Raw genomic sequence first — 21,752 nt, 5'->3', positions numbered from 1 at the left:
TTGTTTGTGTGGTGCTTGTTTCAGAACTTTCCTTGCCAAGAATTAAGAATAATACCATGGCTAAAATAGACAATCAAAATGTGTATGTGTATTTCTTTTCAAGAAAATGATACGATTGAGGGTGTTTATGACCATGCCTTGTAAGTTCATACCAGTTGGCTAAGTTGTACATAGAGAGAAGGTTTTACAAGACAGAAAGGGACTTTATCTGTATTCCCATCACAGCCCAGACTCTGCTTTAATGCCACTAGTTTTAGTTGGAGAAAATCCAAGCACCTGCTTATGGGTGTGCAAGTCAGCAAAGAGTTGGAGCCAGGCTTTGTGGATATCACAGTGTGGGTGGCTATGAAGGAAGTGGGGACCAAACTGAATTTTTCAACTAAATGTGATCTCTGTCATTTGTCTAATACATGTTTGCCATAAGATTAATATTATTTTTCATCTATTTTAGGACTTTTTTTTAGAAATATCCAAGAAAGCATATTTTCATCTGATCTGTGTGATAAATGGCTTGCTGTAATTGATCAAGGGAGTGAGGAGGAGAAAATAACTGCAATCCAGAGGTAATGATGGAGTCAGTACTCAACTCTGGCCATGCCTCAGAAATACAACCAACAAACACTCTCAGAAAAAAATAGCTTCTATTGTACAACTTTGCCTACTAAATAAGGACCACTGCCAGAGAGTTTCATGTGGTCACACCCATGGAGGCCAGTTTAAAAACAGATGTCTACCTTGGTGCTGTCATCCAGTTACTGTTTTTCTCCTCACCTTACTAATAGGGAAATTGTAGACCATTGTCCGCCTTCTGAATATTTGAAATTAGTAGGAGATTGAAATCCATTAGTCCAAGAGAGGTGGTAGAGGCTAACTCTGACAGTGTTATGATTTCACTTTCTCGGATATTTAACTAACCAGAGAAAGTCTTACCATGCTCAGGAATCAAATTTAATGAGGCATTTCTGTATCTGTTCATGCCTGCAACTCTGCTAGTCTCCAGGCACACAGAGGTGAAGGACCTAATCCCTCACCTTAAGAAACTCAAAGGCTGGTGGAAGAGAGAAGTAGATAAACTGAAGTGTCTTCAGTGCTATAAAAGGGACACTCAGAGGTACTGTGGGAACATGGTGGAGTGATAACTCCCTGCAAGACTCAGAGAAAAAGGAAGCTCAAATTGCAGTCAAGACCTGATCACAAAGAATTCCAGGTCTATGCCCATGCAAGTAGAAATTTCTGGCAGGACTCATCATGAATGTTATGTGCAATATGGCAGAATAGGAAAGAGTATTCAGTAACTCAATTTCCTAAGCCTTCCTTCTGTGAAAAACCCAAGAATTCCAATAATATGTTCCATTTGTGTATGTCTTTTGAGCACAATTTTCTTTTAGCAACTTCCAAATATTATCAACTTCACAATACTTTTGATAAACCCCTTTGTTAGCAATACAACACATAATTTGCACTGAGGAGTTAGAAACTAAGGAACAGCTGTGAAAGTCACCAGAAACCAAGGCCATGGAACAAAATACCACCTCCATTCCCATTACAGTTTAGAGAAGACCATTTGAGTACAGTGAGCACCAAGTCCTGTAGCTGTCTGTCGCACGTGTTACCAACTGCACTCCTATTACACTTTAGAGGAGACCGTTCGGGTACATCAAGCGTCACATCCTATAGCTCATTGCTGCTCCTAGTCTAAAACCTGTGTACTTCACACTGTGTTAAGGGTGTATCATCAGTCCGTAGTAATGAGGACTGGGCTCCCTGTTGCTGGTGCCATTCCTTTTAAGCATATTTTCTCCAAGTTGCAGCATCTTGTAAAAAAAAAAAAGTAAAACTCTGAATATCAATATAGAAACAGTTTCAGTGCATGATTAGAAAAAAAAAAAAGCTGTATCAGTTACAAATCGTAGAACATTGGAAATTATACTATTGTAAACTTGAATGAGAAAGTGGTACCATTCGGACTGATTTGGAATGTAATTGACCTTGGATCCTAGCAGAGCGGAGCATAGGATCTTAGAATGTCTCAGTAGAGATTTGGACTCTCATTGTCAGACAACATTTTTTTATTGTTACCCTGAAAATAAAGGGAGTATTTTAAATGCAATTACTTTTTAATATCAGTAACTTCTGTGAGTTTGAGCACATTCTGGAATGTTACAGGATTTTTTCAGGCAGCATTTTTTATGAGACAGAATTCTACATTCTTTTACATTTTTCCCTGGGTTGTGGACATGGTCTACAAAAAAAAAAGTCGTTCTCTTTCTCTGTATTTACAAGTTCTTAAATGAAATGACTTGTTTTAAGAATGTGTTTTTCTGTATTTCAAGGCTTTTAGACCAACTGCCAAAAGCCAGTGTTCTCCTGCAATACCTTTTTGGAGTGTTAAACACAACACTGAACAACATTCTGCATCCAGTCAGATGACAGCATATAATTTATCAGTGTGTATCGCCCCAAGCATTCTTTGGTCTTCTACTTCCCGCAGCCCAGGACTGGAAAGTGAATTGACAGGGAAGGTAATGAGATTTCTCACTTTTATGCATTTCGTCCTGGGTCCTCACTTCAGGTCTGAAATTCAGGGTATTATCTAAAGGACCATTTTTTAAAAAGTGTACGCTTTAATTGCACTCTTCTGGGATGGCAGAGACATTTATCTCATCATAGTAGGTTATGGGAAGATGGGTTCTTCAGTGGGAAATTCAGAGCAGCTGTGTGACTTCTTTCCCTTTCAGGAGACTAAATCCTAGACTGACTAAACCATAAACCAAAACCCGTTGCCGTCAAGTCGACTCCAACTCACAGCAGCCTTATAGGACAGAGTAGAACGGCCCCATAGGGTTCCCAGGGAGTGGCTGGGGAATTTGAAGCGCTAACCTTTTCATTAGCAGCGAGCTCTTAACCACTGTTCCACCAGGGCTTGGACAAAACCATAGAGAGATAAAAAGAAGTGGTGATACGATAGAAAAGCCTGGGCTTTTGAGTTAGACATCCAGCAATGGTAAGCCTCAGCCTTACCATTGCTGGATGTGTAACCTTGGGCAAAGTCTCCAAGCCAGCCTCCTCATCTGAGGAATGGCAGTGATGACAGCACCCAGCTCGTCTAGACATTGCTGCAGTTGTGCCATTGCACATCCCAGGGGGCCAAGCAATATGAGCGCCCTTATTTCTACACACATTGGACTTCTGCCAACAATGGCTCGCTCAGAGAAATACTTGCCTGCCGTTTTATCTCTGCTACTGGGGTGAAGAAACTAGTAAAAGATTCCAGAACATCCTAAGGGAGCCTCAGGGTGCCTAATGAGATCACAGTTTTCTCCCCAGCACCCCCACAGAGCAAGCCTAAGGCAAGACAATGCTTGGGAAAGGACAGCACTTGGACAAACAGGCAGATTTTCTCCCTAGCTGCCTCATTTCTTCATAGTCAGCCCACAGAGAAATTCCGTTTCTCAAGTTTAAGATACTTCTTCACTTAAGAAGTAAATTTCATGAGTTTTCATGGATTGGATGCTGCGTAAATTGAATAACATCTTTACCCCCAACACTTTATGTGGGTTATTTAAAAATTACTGAATTTTAACTGTGTAGCCATTGATATAAATATATTAGTTATTAAGCCGAGGACACAAATTAGAACTTTATTTCACTGATTAAATGTATTTTAAAGTCTGTGCCCAAACTACTCTTAAAAGTATCATAGTTTCTTAGTGAAAAATGGTTCATATATTTTCATATCAACTCTGAATTGTTCTCAGAATTCTTTCACATGTATGTTAGATTCAGTATGTATATATGAAATGTGATTTATAACTGTCACACCCATTTTTGCCCTTTTGTGTTACAGATTTCTCTTGTACAATTTCTTATTGAAAATTGCTTCAAAATATTTGGAGCAGACATCCCTTCCTTCTTGGAGGAAAGCTGAATGATCACACCAGTGAATTGTGTTGATTCAGAGAAGGCTTCAGCTACTGTGAATAACTTAATGGCTTTTGGAAGAAGCAGTGAGCCTGGTAGGAGTCTTGGATGATGTCAAGACAGCGACTTGTCTGTACCTCAGAGCATGACCCAAGGATAATGATCCTGGTCCCAAGCTCTTCTTGCTCCTTCTTCAGAACCGTGGCTCAAGGATAGGGGGAGATAACACACTGTTGTGAGATCAAAGAAAAGATAGGACTAAGTCCATGATCTCAAGAAGTTGCTAGTGCAGCTTATAACAGCATCAGGAGAGAACATGTTATGATACAGTGATTTGGAGACTTTTTCAAACAGAACTTTAAATGGAACCCTGATATATCTAATAGAGGCACTCTGGTTGAAACCAAGGTGAAGGGCCAGAAGCGCTGCCTGTTTTATTTCTCCCCCTTCTTGCTCGGTGGTCCCTGAGGCACCTCAGGGATCCAGTGCTCTTTGAAACAGTTTGAAAAGAACCAGCATCATTGAGAAAAAAGGACTTGATGTCAAATAGCCTTTTCAGAGTGTGAACCCCTGTACCACCATTACCAGTTCTGTTATCTGTGTCCAGTTTTCCCAGCTCAGCCTCAAATTCTTAATCTCTACAATGCAGATAAAAATGGTATCTAAATCTTAGAATATTTGTGAGGATTAAATAAGATAACAATATCAAATAAAGTTATAAAAAAGCCAACTAGTAGAGATTTCTTTGAGGCCAGAGTTAGTAGTTAGTATTATCTGAGTCTAGCTAATCATAGTTAAGGTGTCCCTGGTGGTGCAAATGTTTAAGCACTCTGCTAATAACCAAAAAGTTGGCAGTTCAAACCCACTCAGAAATGTCTTGGAAGAAAGGCCTGGTGATCTGCCTCCAAAAGGGGCACTTTTATGAAAACCCTATTGAGCACAGTTCTACTCTGCAACACATGAGTCAGAATTGTCTCAATGACGCCTGGACATCATAGCTAACTGCCAACAGCCCATTTTACAAGGTGGATTTTAGATTCAGAACCAGTATCATGTCATCCGTCCCTTCATATTTTTGCTATTTCTTGGTTGTATATTTATCTCAGTGCTTTGAGGAAATCTTTAAGAAAATCATTTTATCAGGAACTGAGATGAGTCTAGTATCTGAGAATATGTTTATGCCAAGACAACTTTTTTTTTTTTTCATTCAGAAGTAACAACGGAGCAGCCTCTTGAATACAAGCTGATAAGAGTTACAGTGATTTACAGAAAGTCACAACTGCGGGATTCTGCCCAGGCCCTTTCTGACGTAGAGCAACTACCTGTCACCATTTTCTGAGTCCCTGAAGATTAGAACATCCATAATCATACTGGACTCTTCCGTATTACTCCTATCTATAAGACACCACTGAGAGCTATTGTGTTTTCCAAAATGTTTACAGGGCTTTGCTGAATTTGGATTAAATCCTGAGATGCTGTCCAGAAATAAGCAAATTTCTTCGCACAAGAATGAACCAGGAATTCAAACTGATTTGAAATGCTTCAGTCAGGGACACGGAAACAAGGAAAGCCCTCTGTGTTGCACCACAACCAAATCTCTTGCCCATGAGATTTTGACCCTAGTAGGAAACAGGCAGTGGTGCCCCGCTCAAAAATGGCAGCCTGTGGCGCTGCTTTGAATGTGTGTCGCTCTCCACAGTCCTGCCAGGAATCCAGTCTCCTGCATCAGCTTCCTGGTTTCCTGATACGAGAGTTTCCTTATGGGGCAATGGTGATGGAAAAAATTTGGAGAAGGGTGGCAAAAATTTTTCCACACTTGAAGATGATAATCAGTGTCACTGAGCTTTACATGTAGAAATTGTTAAAATTTATGTGGCTGTGTATGTTTTTTCACACATATACACATACACACAAAAGCTTCCATTGTGGAGTTCATTACTGCTTATTAAAAAGCAGCACATATGCATTTGCTCATTTGATTCTCCTAGTAACACTGTGGGCAAAGTATTGTTTTATAGATATGCCACTGGAAATTCAGAATTCAGAGGCTCACTTGCTAAAGCACAAATAACAAATACTGAGTTCAGAAGTAGATCACAGCTATGTCTACTACATCATCTAGTGTGTTAAACGTTTTTAATTACTGCTTTGAGGAATAAAACTCATTATGGTTCTAAGGCAAATTATGGGCCAATGGCACTGAACTACTTGTTTTATAGGTAGTGGTTCTGACCCAGAAGAAACACCTATTGTGGCATTGTTATGAAAACCTCTTATGAGTTGCCAGAGAAAAAGTAAAATTTATATGAAGCTCATGGATTTAAAATATACTTACAAAATTTTGAAATGTAACATAAAACAGCAAAGAAAGGAAAAAATATTTTGCAGTTATAATAATGAAGTAATTTTCTTCTGTGGGATAATTACATTGGAAACATAACTGTAACCCAAACTTAATTGGATCTTTGAAGAAGTGGGAGGGGGAAAGACATTCATGTGTGGCTTCAGAGAATCAGTTTGATCTTCCCGTCTTTCATAAAGATCAAAGGACTGATTGTTATTTGAGAAGGAAAAGCAGGATTGGATTATGCCTGAGCTAGAAGTCAGAAGGAACAGAGTAGTTGCCTTTTCAATACTTTTTGAGTGTCCTGTCCCCAACTCCGTACTCTTGTAATTGATTCTGAAAGATCTTGATCCCAGTAATTATGCCATTTAGACATGGGAGGATGTTAACAATCCAGCAAGAGCAACAGAATACAAGTCATTGCAAAGGAGTGCAGTGGCTAACTGACAAGAGAATTGGAAAAGGAGGATGATTTTTTCCTGATTTTGTTCCCCTCAAACATTAATCGGAATGGATCAGACTAGTTAATTTATCTTTCACATGCCAAATAATATGTCTTAGAAATCTCAGACCTTGTTTTTCTTTATATTAATCCATCCTTTGTTTCAGGTACAAAATCAAACTATTGCATATTGGTTTCCCATTCAGTCATGATCAACACATTTAGGTCCAAGCCCTACTCCACCCAGAGAATCTCTGCTGATGGTTGAATGTAGCAATAATTTCCTGTTTTTAGACGGTCTCTAAAAGGTACAGAATTGAATTCCATTTAAGATAAGTAGCTTACTATTTTTTATTTCAAGTTTGTCCAAAAATAATTCTTCTGAAAAATTAGCTGGTGATTTTGGTCTCTGTAGAAATACAAAATTATCAACTCATGAATTAAACCCACCGAGCTTATGAAATATCTTCTAGAGAGCAAAAAAGAACAGCATAACCGTGATGAAGTTCCTACAGTGTTTAATTTGATATGAACAATAAAACGTTATCTGTGTCGAAGAAAAGGTCTTATTGAAGACTCAGTGGAGGCTTCCGCCGCTGCTCCTCACGTCCCGCCCCCAACCCGCCAAGCTGGAGTTTCTAACTGCCGCTGGGTCCCACCACGCGCTGGGCCCTAACCGCTGTTTTAATTGGGCGCCAAATACCCGCGCATGCGCGAACTGAGATCGCCCTCGTGGGCAGGACCTGAGTAACCCCCGGAACTGGACTCCAGGCCTGAACTTAGCTGCAGAGGAAGATGTCCCCCGGAATGTAGTTGCACCAGCGGCCATTTGCAAAGCAAAAGTTCCCATGTTTTGGAAATGACTGTCACTGGATCTCAAAATAGGCACATGGGAGGGGCTGGGGTGTCGGATTTTGGGCACCAGTCACGCCCCCTGGGGACTGAAGGGCAAAAAGCTCCAAGCTCCCTTAGGTCTGGGAGTGGGTAGTCTTTGGGCCGCTAGGCAAAAAAAGTTGCTCCTTGTTTGCACAAATAATAAATTTCCACTTTGTTTCCCTTGCAACTAGTGGTGTGGCATCTTATTTTGATTGGCTCATAAGGCAGGATAAGAACCTTCCTTTGGTTACAATATGTTCTATAGAAAGTAATTTAAGAAGGCAGATCTTAGAGGAGAACAGAAATTTAAAATTTGGGCCATGTATTTAATTATGTCTTAAACTGCAATTCTTGTATTCAGTTTTTTACACCTTGCTTACCTCAGTTGACAAGCCATATTCTCAAGACAGTCTTCTTTTTTGTCCTTAAATACCAACCATATGGGGTGGGAGTCAGGAAGGAAATTAGCATTCCTCAAATACTAGTCACTTTGTTTCACATCCCCTTGTTGTGTTTACTTCAGAGCTCTTAGCACAATCTGAAATGAACTTTCTCTTCTGTTCGGTTGTTTGTGGTTGATTTTTCCTCATTAAAAGAAAAGTCCCATGAGAGCAGAGATCTTCCCTACTGGGAGCTCTTCTGTATTCTGAGCACCAAGGAGTGCGCCTGGCACATAGCAGGTGTTCAAATTGCTAAATAAATTGCAGCCCCACGTTGTGATCATGTTCAAAGCGCTACTGAAATGTGAATATTATTGTCCCTCTTTTACAATGAGGAATTAAGGCTTAAAGGAGTTAACTAGCTTGCCAAAGAGTAAACAGTAAGAAAATGAGGACTTGAACCCAGGTTGACATGTGTTCTGTTTGTGGGGCATGTTTGTGTCTCCCAAAGTGTGTCATGGGTTGTAAGCCAGATGATTGTAAGTAGTAACAAAGTGACATTAAGTAATAAATCATTACATAATAATTAAATTATTCCTTTTAAAAATTCCTCTTAATTAATCTTACTACATCAAGAATAAAGTCTTAGATTAGTGCCAGTATGTAGCTAATGCTTAGGGGTAGATAAGAACACAGCCAGCGTATCAATACTTTTCACAATCTAATAAAGCAGGTAATTCTGGTTTTCCATTTGCAATAGTATATACTCCCCTTATAGATAAATTTGTATATATAAATCCTGAGTTTATAAAAATATTAATTGCAGGTGGTATATATACATTATGGCAAAAAAGCATGAAGGTGACATGTTTGGCAAAAATTGTTGAGGTGTTACACAATGTCTAATTTCAGAAATCCTGCTCTAAAGCACTTTACAAGGTCCTGAAATGGAAACAAAAAAAGAGGGTATTGGCTATCATAGAGAAACACAGAGACGTAAAATAATAATTCTAAAACAACTGTAAGTGCTGTATTTGAGGCACAGAAATTGAAGGCAATTAACACCTGGCATAATGGGAAAATACCACTGTGATAGACATGTTGGGAATACAACAGGTTTAAGTATCTGCCCAGTGGTTCCTAAAACATACTGAGGGCTGTATATAAATCATCAGAATAGAAATAAGGAAAAAAAAAACAGTGTCTTAAAGGAGGAAAACACACACACACGATAAGGGAATTAATAGCTCTACAAAGTATTAATTACCCTTTGGTTATCATTAACTTTAAGGATTCCTGGTGGTACAGTGGTTGAGCACTCAGCTGCTAACCCAAAGGTTGGTAGTTCAAACCCACCCAGCAGTCTGCAGGACAGAGGCCTAGAGACCTGCTTCCATAATTATCACAGCCAAGAAAGTCCTATGAAGCAGTTCTACTGTGTCACGTGGGGTCACTATGAGTAGGAATCGACTTGATGACACCCAACAACAACATTATTGAATTAGTTCCTTATAATTAATAATGTTATCATGCACACTGAGCACAGTAATAAATTACCTTGCTAATTCCAATATAGCTGTTAACCATCAAGTGGATTTCAACTCATTACAAGGTAGAGCTGCTCCATAGGATTTTCTCAGCTGTAATCTTCCTGGGGAAACCCTGGTGGCGTAGTGGTTAAGAGTTATGGCTGCTAACCAAAAGGTTGGCAATTCGAATCCACCAGGCGCTCCTTGGAAACTATGGGGCAGTTCTACTCTCTTACAGGGTCACTATGAGTCGGAATTGACTCAACGGCAGTGGGTTTTTTTTTTTTTCTTTATGGAAGCAGATCACCAGGCCTTTCTTCCACAGTGCTGCTGGGTGGGTTGGAACCACCAACCTTTAGGTAAGTAATCCAGCGCAAACCATTTGGACTGCCCAGGGACCTTAATTCTGATACATAGATATAGAAATGAAAACATAGCTGTAATCCTGCTTGGGATAGGTATGCAAATAGAGAAATACTCATACTTGCAAAAGTATAAGGGATACCCTTTTTTGTAACTGCAAGAAGAGTCTCAAGAGGTTTGGCAAACATGACCTGCTAAATTGCCAGGAGTTAAAAAAAATCTAGTTCACATCCCCAGTGAAGCTCACATGTCTTTTATGCGGTACAAGGGGCCTCACGAAGGCATGGTGCTGCCTGAAAAACTGTCAACACTTAATATGCTTCAGGGCAAACTTGGAACAAGGAAGGGGCTGGTTTTCCTCTTAAATTCTTTATGCTGACATCTGTTTATATGGAGTAGTAAATTTACAGGGTTCAAAAGCTTGGGCTTTATGTGGGGGTCACTTGTCGGCAGCTTTTAAAGACATAAATTTGAAAAGACATTTGCTGCTTTCTCATTAAGGAGAGGCTGTCCAGCGTCACGAGAGCATCTATTCTCTGAGCACAGGCCCTATGTTCAAATTCTGACTCTCCTATTGACTTGAGTAAGTTGCTTAATTTCTCTAAGTCTCCATTTCTTTTTTTAAAATTTTATTGTGCTTTAAGTGAAAGTTTACAAACCAAGTCAGTCTCTCACACAAAAACTTATATACACCTTTTCTACGTACTCCCAATTGCTCTCCCTCTAGTGAGGCATCCCACTCTGTACCTCCACTCTCTTCATGTCCATTCACCAGCTTCTAACCCCCTCTACCCTCTCATCTCCCCTCTAGGGAGGAGATGCCAACATAGTCTCAAGTGTCCACCTGATCCAGGAAGCTCACTCCTCACCAGCATCCCTCTCCAACCCACTGTCCAGCCCAATCCCTTTCTGAAGAGTTGGCTTTGGGAGTGGTTCCTGTCCTGGGCCAACAGAAGGTCTGGGGGCCATGACCACATGGGTCCTTCTAGTCTCAGTCAGACCATTAAGTCTGGTCTTTTTATGAGAATTTGGAGTCTGCATCCCACTGCTCTCCTGCTCCCTCAGGGGTTCTCTGTTGTGTTCCCCGTCAGGGCAGTCATCGGTTGTAGCTGGGCACCATCTAGCTCTTCTGGTCTCAGACTGAGGTAATCTCTGGTTTATGTGGCCCTTTCTGTCTCTTGGGCTTGTAATTACCTTGTGTCCTTGGTGTTCTCCTTTTTCCTTTGGTCCAGGTGGGTTGATGCAAATTGATGCATCTTAGATGGCTGCTTGCTAGTGTTTAAGACCCCAGTAACTCTCCATTTCTTTAACTGTAAACTGAGGGAAAGAACAGCACTGACCTGATTAGGTTATTTTGAGGATAAAGTGAAAGAAAGCAAGAGAAATGCTCAGTGAGGCATCTGACACATAGTTTGCCCACAGTTCAGATTAGCTGTATTAGCCTGTGTTCTGAAGCACAACATTCCCTCAGCTCGTCTTTTCTAGAGACCTCAGGTAACAAGCCTTTTTAATCTTAGCCTCTTGGGCTGGTACCTACTCTAATGCTGCGGGCCAGCACCATACATACACATGCCTGAGATGTTTCCTCAGTTTCCAAAAAGAATTCTCTTTCTTTTTCTCTCCCTCTCTGTTATGTACTTCTGTACCCCTAAAAGATATGATATTGACGTACTAACCTGCAGTACCTGTAAATATCAACTTATTTGGAAATAGGGTCTCTGCAGGTGTAATAGCATGAAGTCATACTGGAGTAGAGTGAGCCCTACTCCAATGTGACTTGTGTCCTTATAAAAAGAGAAGATACAGAGATAAAAAGGGAAGACGGCCAGGTGAAGACAGAGGCGGAGATTGGAGTGATGCATCTACAAGCCAGGGATGACCAAAGATTGCCAGAGACCACCAGAAGCTAGGAAGAGACAAGGACGAATTTCCTAGAGCATTCATAGAGGGTGGCCCTGCTATCACCTTCATTTTGGACTTCTAGCCTCCAAAACTGTGAGACAATAAATCTTTGTTGTGTTAAGCCACCTGATTTATGGTACTTTATTACAGTAGCCTTAAACCCAACCCAACAGTAGCCCTAGGAAGCTAAATAAACAGTCTCTCAGCCAGCCTAGGTATTCAGTTACTTACAGGGAGTTCTTTTGATTTCCTTTTTAAGCATTCCTGATCAGAGAATGAAGCTCAAAGCACACACCTCCCTTTGAGACTCAAATCCATCTCTTAGAGTACAACCAAAAAGAAAGACTGCATTAACACTCAAAAGGAATCTTTGGTTTCTCCAAACTGAGATGAGTAGCTTTTCACCATATCTTTGTAGAGTTAAGTAAGGAGCTTATTGCTCTCATTTGCCATTCCTTTTTTTTAGCCAGATCTTCAGGCTAAAGGTAACATTAACACAATGCTCATCTTAGTCTTTTTATAGCCACTAATTGTAACTCCCCGGCAACATTTACATTTTGCCTCTGACAAACACTATGTCAACACATAATAAAGGAAATGTTTGAATTCAGCCTGTATGATTTTACATACCTTTTAAAAATCTTTATAGCCTAGTATTAGGATAAGGAATATTTATAAGTTCAGTGACCTATAATGAGTATAAGACCCTTAGACACATTTATCTGTGTATAAAACAAAATGTTATTGATAAAACATTTTAATTCTTTAGAATATCTATTTGGAGAAAGAATCACCACTAAGTTTTATCTGTTTTTTCAATTTCTTGAGTGGTTCAAATGGTAAAGCACTGGCTCCTGATGAAAAGGTTAACACTTGGAACTCATTCAGAGGGACCTCAGAAGGAAGACTTTGTGATCTGCTTTTGAAAAGTCACAGCCATGAAAACCTCATGGAGGACAGTTCCACTCTGACATATGTGGTAGTCCTGTGACCCAGTATCAACTTGACGGCATTTGGACTTGCCTGGTTTATACTGTTACTTTTGTGTATTGCCTCAAGTGTGAAGTAGGTCCTACCACTCTGAGTGCTGTGTTCGGTCACACTGCAAGGCTGGTCATAGCTGGTCGATCCAGAAGCCAAGTGATCTCTTGAGAGCCCATTGGAACTGAAAGACCACAGAACTCTTACTTTTGAGGTCTTTGGAGTTACCTTGGTTTTTGTTCTTCCTGAGTTTTCCCTCAAACCTTTCTTGGATTTTCAATGTCTGTATCCTTATTATAAATTGTTTCTTTATGTTTAAGCAAGCACAAATGGATATCTGTTGTGTGTAACCCAAAGAATCCTAATATGTGTTTTAGTTTTTTTTAAACTTCTAAATATATAAATCTTGTCAGCATTATATTAGGCTTCTGTTTATCTCTAAGCATATTAAACATAGTATTAGAAAGATAGTAAACTTTCTTTTCATTATGAAATCCATGCTACTTGCTACAGCCAACAAGTAGGGTTAACTACCTCTTTAAAAATGCCAGTAAAGACAGGGACAGGACTGGACTATAAGATAGAAAATGATACTCGTGAGGAGTGAGCATCTTGGCTCAAGTAGACACATAAGGCTATGTGGGTAGCTTCTGTCTGGAGGGGAGATGAGAAGCCAGAGGCAAACAGAAGCTGTCTGAATAGGCACAGGAATACAGGGCGGAGAGAAGGAGTGTGCTGTTTCATTAGGGGGAGAGTAACTGGGAGTATATAGCAAGGTGTGTATAATTTTTGTATGAGAGAGCGATGTGACTTGTAAACTTTCACTTAAAGCACAATAAGAATTAAAAATTTTTTCAGAAAAAAATCAGTATAGAAATACACTCTCAGTGAATTTCCCAAATGTAATGATGCATTAAAAAACATAACATACCAGGCGCGGAGCAAAGATGACAGAGCAGTCAGATGCTTCCAATGATTCCTCTTACAACAAAGCCTTGAAAAAACAAGTGAAATGATGATATATATGCCAAGCTAGGAGAACTAAACATCAAAGGCAAAGTTAGGAAATCAGACTGAGTGGCAGGGAAGGAGAGACAGTTCAGAAGCAGCAAGAATTTGCCAGACCTGACTTGGCGGGAACCAGCACCCCTCAGGCACAATCCCCTGGAGCAACCGTCGGCGGGGGGGGGGGGCTGGTGATAGCGTTCCAGATACAGTTTCCTGAGGGAGAGACAGTGAGCCACATGGTCTATTCACACCTCCAGAACCAGAGAAGAACAGTACTCTTGGTAAAAGTTAAGGACTTCCATTTTTTTTTTTTTTTTTTACTGCGCCCTTAGCCCTTAAGCCAGCTTCAGTGGCTGTCAATTTCCCTGGGTCTGAGGTAAGTCCTGCCGTATGCCCTGAGCCATTCTCCCAGCCTTGGAGAAGGAATAAATTAACAATTGGGGGAAGAGATAATCTGCCAGCTCCACTAAGCTGGGGAGCTCAGGACAGGAGTGGCTCATATCCAGGCACAAACTGTCCACAAACTTTGAATACCTCGTCCCTGCATAGACCTGTGTGGGCCATTTCAGGAGATTAGGCCCAGGCTGGAAGACTGTAGTGGTGCATGTGCTTGAGATCTGACTTCAACTGATTCAGCTGCATGGTAAAGAGGTTGGTTTTTGATGTTTGATACTGCTTTGCCTATTAAACAGGGTCCTCATCTACCCACATCAAGGGCCTGAGGACTAGTGGCTCCACCTATATCACCTAGCCACACACAACAGGGGTCCAAGGATAAGTGGTGCTTCCCAGTCCTCATAATCAAAACCACTGGGTGCCTGTGGTCTGGCTGCAGAACCCACTCACCTGTGTGCTCTAGGCAACAGGGAAGCACTTTCCTCCCAGACGCTTGAGGGATGGTTGTCGCCCACTGCCTTTTTCAGGGCGTCACTCCTTGCTGCAACCAGATACCTGTGCCTACACCAATCACCCCTGCCTGTCTAAGACCGTAGGACAGAGCCTGTACCACGAACTTGATGACCAACTACCTGGACACCTGAGCTGAACCCATACAAGAAAAGTGAGTGGATTCCGAGGTTCGTATACCTGGTAACAGCTCTAGCCATCTAGTGACAGGATGTTAGAGCTTCAAAGGTGCAAATAATCAAGCTAGCTCACTAAAGCAGCATATTTCGTTATATCAAGACAAAACAAAGCAAGAAGCTATGATACAGTAACAAAAAATAATAACTTATAGATGGCTCAGAGACAACAATCAATATCAAATCACACAAAGAAACAGACTACAATCACTACACTACACTCTCAAAACAAAGAATCAAGGAATCTTCCAGATGAAGATATCTTCCTGGAATTACCAAATGTAGAATAAAAAAAAAAAAAGCTGCCTACCTACAAGGGACACACCTTAAAGACACAAAGAAACTAAAACTCAAAAGCTTTTTTTTTTTTTTTATTCTACATTTGGTAATTCCAGGAAGATACCTTCATAAATCTTCAAGAGATCAGGACAGTGATCAGGCAAAATGCAGAACAAGCCAAGAAAAACACAGATAAAGTAGTCAAAGAAATAAAAAAGGTTCTTCAAAAATATAATGAAAAATTTAATGGGCTCCAAGAATCCATAGAGAGACAGCAATCAGAAATTCAGAAGATTAACAATAAAATTACAGAATTAGACAACTCAGTAGAAAGTCAGAGCAGCAGAATTGTGGAAGTGGAAGCCAGAATTAGTGATTGAAGATAAAACACCTGGCACCAATATATTCAAAGAAGAATCAGATAAAGTAATAATAAAAAAAATGAAGAAACCCTAAGTGTCATCCCTATGAGTGATTGGAGTACCAGAACAGGGAGGGATAACAGAAAATACAGATAGAATTGTTGAAGATTTGTTGGCAGAAGGCTTCCCTGACGTCTTGAAAGAGGAGAGGATACCTGTCCAAGATTCTCCTCAAACTCCACATGTGGTAGATCTCAAAAGAAAGTCACCAAGACATATTATAATCAAACTTGCCAAAACCAAAGATAAAGAGAGAATTTTATGAGTGGCTAGGTATAAACAAAAAGTCATCTACAAAGGAAAGTCAATAAAAATAAACTCGGACTACTTGACAAAAACCATGCAGGCAAGAACGCAAAGGGGTGATGTATATAAAGCGCTGAAGGAGAAGAAATTGCCAGCCAAGAATCATATATCCAGAAAAAAGTGTCTCTCAAATATGAAGGTGAAATTAGGACATTTGCAGACAAACAGAAGTTTAGGGAATTTATAAAAACCAAACCCAAACTAAAAGAAATATTAAAGGGAGTTCTCAGGTTAGAAAATCAATAATATCAGATATCAACCCAATACTAGAACACAGGACACAGCAACCAGATATCAACCCAAATAGAGAAATCACAAAAATAAATCAAGGAAAAAAAAAACACTCAAAACAGGGAGACGGTGATGTCATTATGTGAAAGTACACAACATTAAAATAATAAAGAGGGACTAGTAAATGTAGTCATAGATCTTTCATAAGCAAAGGAAGTCAAAGTGATGTAAAAAAATAAAACTTAGGTTTAAATTTAAAAAAATAGGGGTAAATATTAAGGCAAAACCACAAAGGAGATTAACAATCCTACACATCAAAATAAAATACAAGAAAAACATAAAGACTCAGCAAAAACAAAATCAATAACAACAAATAAGAGGAGAAGACATTATATAAACTACTCAGAACAAAAAATTAAGTGGAAAAAAGAAACTGTTAACAACACACAAAAAAAGACATCAAACTGACAGAACTAAACTCATACCTATCCATAATTATGCTGAATCTAAGTGGACTAAATGTACCAATAAAGAGACAGAAATTGGCAGAATGGATTAAAAAAAAAAACAATATGTCTATATGCTGCCTACAAGGGACACACCTTAAAGACACAAAGAAACTAAAACTCAAAGGATGGAAAAAATATATCAAGCAAACAACAAAAAGAGCAGGAGTGGCAATATTAATTTCTGATAAAATAGACTTAAAAGTTAAATCCACCACAAAGGATAAGGAAGGACACTATATAGAGATTAAAGGGATAATATACCAGGAGGATATACCCATATTAAATATTTACGCACCCAATGACAGGGCTTCAAGAACAAACTCTAACAGCATTGAATGCTGAAATAGACAGCTCCAAAATAATAACGGGAGACTTCAACAAACCACTTTCAGTGAAGGATGGAACATCCAGAAAGAAGCTCAATAAAGATACGGAAGATCTGAATGTGACAATCCACCAACTTGACCTCACAGACATATACAGAACACTCCACCCAACAGTAGCCAAGTATACTTTCATTTCCAATGCACCTGGAACATTCACTAGAACAGACCACATATTAAGTCATAAAGCAAGCCTTAACAGAATCCACAACATCGAAATATTACAAACCATCTTCTCTGACAATAAAGCTGTAAAAGTAGAAATCAATAACAGAAAAATCAGGGGAAAAAATCAAACACTTGGGAACTCAACAACATCCTGCTCAAAAACAACTGAGTTATAGAAGACATTAAGGATGGAATATAGAAATTCATAGATTCCAATGGGAATGAAAACACTTCCTATCAGAACCTTTGGGACACAGCTAAAGCTGTGCTCAGAGGTCAATTTATATCAATAAATACACACATACAAAAAGAATAAAGGGCCAAAATCAAAGAATTATTTCTACAACTAAAACAAATAGAAAGAGAGAAATAAAAGATAACCTCAGACACAAGAAGAAAGCAAATAAAAAAATAAAAGCAGAAGTAAATGAAATAAAGAAGAGAAAAACAATTGAAAGAGTTAACAAGACCAAAAGCTGGTTCTCTGAAAACATTAACAAAACTGATAAACCACTGGCCAAACTGACAAAAGAAAAACAGGAGAGGAATCAAATAACCCAAATAAGAAATGAGATGAGCGATCTCACAACAGACCCAATTGAAACAAAAAGAATAAAATCAGACTACTCTGAAACATTGTGCTCTAAAAAATTTGAAAACCTAGAAGAAATGGATGAATTTCTAGAAACACACTACCTACCTAAACTAACACAAACTGATGCAGAACAATTAAATAAACTCATAACAAAAGAAGTGATTGAAAAGGTAATTAATAGACTCCCAACAAAAAAGGTCCTTGCCCAGAAGAACTAGATGTGCCCGGCCACAAACAATGAGTGCCCTGACAGGGAACACAACACAGAACACCTGAGGGAGCAGGAGAACAGCGGGATGCAGACCCCAAATTCTCATAAAAAGACCAAGCTTAATGGTCTGACTGAGATTAGAAGGACCCCAGTAGTCACGGTCCCCAAACCTGTTGGCCCAGGACAGGAACCATTCCCGAAGCCAACTCGTCAGACATAGATTGGACCGGACAATGGGTTGGAGAGAGATGCTGATGAGGAGTGAACTACTTGCATCAGGTGGACACTTGAGACTACCTTGGCATCTTCTGTCTGGAGGGGAGATGGGAGGGAGAGGGGGTTAGAACTGGCAAAATGGTCATGAATGGAGAGGCTGGAAGGAAGGAGCGGGCTAACTCATTGGGGGAGAGTAAATGGGAGTATGTAGTAAGGTGTACATAAGTTTCTATGTGAGAGACTGACTTGATTTGTAAACTTTCACTTAAAGCACAATAAAAATTATTAAAAAAAAAATTTAAAAAGTCCTTGCCCAGACAGCTTCACTGCAGACTTCTACAAAACTTTCAGAGAAGAGTAACACCACTACTACTAAAGGTATTTCAGAGCATAGAAAAGGACAGAATACTCCCAAACTCATTCTATGAAGCCAGCATATCCTTGATACCAAAACCAGATAAAGACACCACAAAAAAAGAAAATTATAGACCTATATCCCTCAAGAACTTAGATGCAAAAATCCTCAACAAAATTTTAGCCAATAGAATTCAACAGCATATCAAAAAAAAAAAAAAAATTCATGACCAACTGGTATTCGTAACAGGTATGCAGGGATGGTTCAACATTAGAAAAACAATTAATGTAATCCATCATATAAATAAAACAAAAGACAAGAACCACATAATCTTATCAATTGATGCAGAAAATACATTTGACAAAGCTTGACACCCATTCATGATAAAAACTCTCAGCAAAACAGGAATAGAAGGAAAATTCCTCAGCATAATAAAGGGCATTTATACAAACCCAACAGCCAAAATCATCCTAAATGGAGAGTCTGAAAGCATTCTGCTTGAGATCAGGAACCACTCAAGGATGGCCTTTATCACCACTCTCATTCAAAATTGTGCTGGAGGTCCTAGCCAGAGCAATGAGGCAAGATAAAGAAATAAAGGGCATCAGATTGGTAAGGAAGAAGTAAAATTATCTCTATTTGCAGATGACATGATCTTATACACAGAAAAGCCTCAAGAAAACTACTGAAACTAATAGGAGAGTTCAGCAGACTATCAGAGCACAAGATAAACATACATAAATCAGTTGGGTTCCTCTACACCAAAAAAGAGAGCGTCGAAGAGGAAATCACCAAATCAATACCATTTACAATAGCCTCCAAGAAGATAAAACACTTAGAAACAAAATTTACCAGAGATGTAAAAGACCTATACAAAGAAAACTATAAGACACTACTGCAAGAAACCAAGAGACCTACATAAGTGGAAAAACGTATCTTGTTCATGGGTAGGAAGACTCAACATTGTAAAAATATCTATTCTACCAAAAGTGATCTGTAGATACGATGTGATCCCAATTCAAATTCTGACATTTTTTAATGAGATGGAGAAACAAGTCACCAACTTCATATGGAAGGGTAAGAGGCCCCAGATCAGTAAAGCATTCCTGAAAAAGGAGAACAAAGTGGGAGGCCTCACACTACCTGATTTTAGAACCTATTATACCACCACAGTAGTCAAAACAGCTTCATACTGGTACAACAACAGATACATAGACCAATGGAACAGAATTGAGAATCCAGACAGAAATCCATCCACATATGAGCGGCTGATAGTTGACAAAGTCCCAAAGTCTGTGAAATGGGGAAAAGACAGTCTCTTTCACAAATGGTGCTGGCATAACTGGATATCCACCTGCAAAAAAATGAAACAAGACCCATACCTCACTCCATGCCCAAAAAGCTAACTCAAAATAGATCAAAGACCTAAATATAAAATCTAAAACAACAAAGATCGTTGAAGAAAAAGTAGGGACAATGCTAGATGCCCTAATTCATGGCATAAACAGCATATAAAACATTACTAACAATGTATAAACAACAGAAGAGAAACTAGATAACTGGTAGCTCCCAAAGATCAAACACCTATGCTCATCCAAAGACATCATCAAAAGAGTAATAAGATTACCTACAGACTGGGAAAAAGTTTCAACTATGACATTTCTGATCTGCATCTGATTTCTACAATTTACATCGTACTGCAAAAGCTCAACAACAAAAAGACAAATAACCCGATTATAAAATGGGCAAAGGATATGAACAGGCACTTCACCAAAGAAGACATTCAGGTAGCTAACAGGTACATGAGGAAATGCTCACCATCATTAATCATTAGATAAATGCAAATCAAAACTACAATGACATTCCAGCTCACCCCAGCAAGGATGGCATTAACCCAAAAAACATAAAATATTAAATGTTGGAGAGGTTGTGGAGAGACTGGAACACTTATACATGCTGGTGGGAATGTCAAATGGTACAACCACTTTGGAAATCGATTTGGCTTGTCCTTAAAAAGAAATATAACTACTGTATGATCCAGCAATCCTACTCCTAGGAATATATCCTAGAGAAATAAGAGCCTTCACAGGAACAGATGTATGCACACCCATGTTCATTGCAGCACTGTTTACAATAGCAAAAAGATGGAAGCAACCAAGGCACCTACCAAGGGATGAATGGATAAATAAACTATGGCATATTCACACAGCAGAATATTACACGTAGATAAAGAACAATGATGAATCCGTCAAACATTTCATAACGTGGAGGAGCCTGGAAGGCATTATCCTGAGTGAAACTAGTCAGTTGCAAAAGGACAAATTTTGTATGAGACTACTATCACAAGAACTCAAGAAATGGTTTAAACATAGAAGAAAATATTCTTTGATGGTTACGAAGGTGGGGAGGGAGGGAAAGAGAGGGCTATTCACCAAGTGGATAGTCCACAAGAACTATTTTAGCTAAAGGGAAATACAACACACAATACAGGAGAGGTCAGCACAACTGGACTAAACCAAAAGCAAAGAAGTTTCCCAAATAAACTGAACACTTTGAAAGCCAGAGTAGCAGAGGCGGGGATCTGGCGACCATAAATCAATTGGCATAACATAAGAAAACATTCTGCATCCCACTTTTGGTGAGTGGCATCTGGGGTGTTAAATGCTAAGATGCATCTATTGGTCCCAACCCATCTGGAGCAAAGGAGAATGAAGAACACCAAAGATACAAGGTAATTACGAGCCCAAGAGACAGAAAGGGCCACATAAATCAGAGACTACATCAGCCTGATACCAGAAGAAATAGAGGGTGCCCAGCTGTAGCTGATGACTGCTCTGACAGGGAACACAACAGAGAATTCCTGATGGAGCAGGAGAGCAGTAGGATGCAGTCCTCAAATTCTCATAAAAACACCAATCTAATGGTCTTCCTGAGACTAGAAGGACCCCGGAGGTCATGGTCCCAGACCTTCTGTTAGCCCAAGACTGGAACCATTCCCAAATCAAATTCTTCAGACATTGAACTGGACTGTAAGATAGAAAATGATACAGGTGAGGAGGGACCTTCATCGCTCAAGTAGACACATGAGACTATGTGGGCAGCTCCTGTCTGGAGGAGAGATAAGAAGGCAGAGGGGGAAAGCAACCAGGAGTACATAGCAAGGTGTATATAAATTTTTGTATGAGACACTGACTTGATTTGTAAACTTTCACTTAAAGCTCAATAAAAAAAAAAAAAACATAAACGTAC

General features: G+C 39.5%; 1 protein-coding gene across 4 annotated transcripts in view; it reads left to right on the top strand.

The window, feature by feature from the left end:
* The window catches only part of LOC126076824 (rho GTPase-activating protein 20-like), a 155,879-nt gene that overhangs the window by 62,515 nt on the left and 71,612 nt on the right, over window positions 1-21,752 (top strand). For 3 of the 4 annotated variants that reach the window (XR_007517608.1, XR_007517607.1, XR_007517609.1), the window contains 4 exons: window positions 452-563; window positions 2,334-2,522; window positions 3,848-4,016; window positions 5,133-7,762. The exons of the other annotated variant lie outside the window; for it this stretch is intronic. The gene's annotated coding sequence lies outside the window, so the exon portion shown is untranslated. Of the gene's footprint in view, window positions 1-451; window positions 564-2,333; window positions 2,523-3,847; window positions 4,017-5,132; window positions 7,763-21,752 lie in introns of those variants that run through there. 4 annotated transcript variants of the gene reach the window in all.

This window comes from Elephas maximus, chromosome 5 (genome assembly GCF_024166365.1).
Source record: "Elephas maximus indicus isolate mEleMax1 chromosome 5, mEleMax1 primary haplotype, whole genome shotgun sequence".
Lineage (NCBI taxonomy): Eukaryota > Metazoa > Chordata > Mammalia > Proboscidea > Elephantidae > Elephas > Elephas maximus.
This window is presented reverse-complemented; position numbering and strand designations above follow the sequence as displayed.